We start from the raw sequence: 1,924 nt of genomic DNA on the forward strand, positions 1-1,924 counted from the left end.
GGTATTATATTTACTTTTGGAAGTCCAATTACATTCTCCCTAGATGAGGAAGAAGATGGGAGTTTGCATTTACTACTTTCATTTAACACATGCTGGAGGTTCTATCCAGTACATTCAGGCAAGGAAAATAAATAAAAAATGCCTAGATTGTAAAATAACAAGTAAAACTGTCCGTATTTGCACACATGTGCATTAATCAGATCATTCCATCAGAAAATCTGATTGGATTTTCCATTAGAAATTCTATCAGAAAATCTGATGGAATCTGCAAAACATCTACTAGAACCAAGAATTAGGCAGTTTCTTAAAAAGTTAAACATACACACCTATCATATTATCCAGCCATTCTACTTCTACATATTTAACCAAAAGGAAGGAAAAATAAGCTGTCCAAAATGATTTGACTTTTTATGAAGTAAACTTGACAGTTTATGCGGCAGGCTTCTTTTCTTCCAGGGAAGGAAGGTTTCTTTTCAGCTGCTGGTTTCCTGGTAGCTGCAGCCTTTTGTTCTGTTCTCAACACCAACAGCTTTCTTTCGTTTCTTCCCCACCACGGGCTTCTCGCCTGCAACCCCCTTCTCATCTGATTTGGGCTCTAGTGCTGCTGCTGCCTCATCTGGTGCTGCTGTCTTTGCATATGGGTTTAGCTTCAACATGACTTGCAGGTTTTTCAGTGGCTTCTCATTCAGGACCCTGTGATGAATCTTCTTGCGTGGTGCTCGGTGGGCTCTTTGGATCTCTGGGCTTTTCAAAATTCTAAGAAAAAAAAAGAAAAGAAAAAAAAATTCTGCTGAGGCCTATATTCATCATCTTGTGCGTGGGAAGGTTGTATGGTTCTCTTCAGGGAGGCAGCTTTACACCAAGTGCCGTACAATTCATCTAACATCTGGAAAGCACTTTCAGTCCAAATGCAGAAACGTCCCACAGGCCCACCAGGAGCGAGTTCGAAAATGTTCGGTTTGCTTACCTTAAGCAGAATAATTCCAGGGATGTTTCTGGAGGCCCGACGATAGCATTGTCCTCATAACAGGTGACGTGGGCCCACCTGTGCTGGATACTACGATGGTTTCTCATTTCACCCTTGCCAGCTCTCATTCATTCGCTGGGAGGCATAGACCTTTTTGATATCACTCCATGCCTTAATTTTCTTAAGAAGCAAAATGGCCTCCTTAGTTTTCTTGTAGGCTTCAAATTTATCTTTGACCACTAAAGGAAGTCCAGGACCTTCCTCCATACGATGACCTTTAGACATTACCAGCTGCTGGTAAGGCTGAAGTGGCCAGGGCATAGCAGATGGCACATTGCTTTTGGGTTGGATTCACTCTATGGTGCCAACAGTGCCAGGTTTTGGTTGGAGCAAACACACAGCCTCCATGACACATACTTCCAAAAGCACTCTGGCTGAAATGATGAGTCCCACCACCTTGAACTCTGGGGATTCGAGCCACAGCTTTGCCAGTACCCCAAGACTGGTCTATGACCTGCTAGTTCACCGACAGCATGTGGCTGTCTGTCGTTTTTGCACAAGTTGGTGTGAACAAAGTTGACAATATCTGGTCAAATGGGAGCCTTGAAAACAGCTGGCCAAGTGACATTTTTGCCAGATGACTCCCCCTTTTCACAGTACACCTATATCAGTGGATGAGCACATGCCATGGTGGGGAGAGAAGGCCACACTCCTCTCAACCTGGTGGCTCCCACAGGAAAAGTGGGAAAGGAAATATTAATCCACACAAAGACATCTACACCACTGTCCAATAGCAGCTATATCTGTAACAGCCCAAAACAGGAAACTTCTCAAATGCCCATCAATGGGCAAATGGGTAAAAAAATTTGTGATATATCCATACAATAGAATTCTACTCAGGGGCCGAGCCCGTGGCGCACTTGGTAGAGTGCGGCGCTGGGAGCGCTGCGACGCTCC

General features: G+C 44.2%; 1 pseudogene; it reads right to left on the bottom strand.

Annotated features, from left to right (window-relative positions):
• Positions 1–429: 429 nt before the first annotated feature.
• On the bottom strand, positions 430–1,656 carry LOC134365218 (large ribosomal subunit protein uL4-like; annotated as a pseudogene).
• Positions 1,657–1,924: the final 268 nt, after the last annotated feature.

The sequence above is a fragment of the Cynocephalus volans genome, chromosome 16 (genome assembly GCF_027409185.1).
Source record: "Cynocephalus volans isolate mCynVol1 chromosome 16, mCynVol1.pri, whole genome shotgun sequence".
In the NCBI taxonomy this organism is placed as follows: Eukaryota; Metazoa; Chordata; class Mammalia; order Dermoptera; family Cynocephalidae; genus Cynocephalus; species Cynocephalus volans.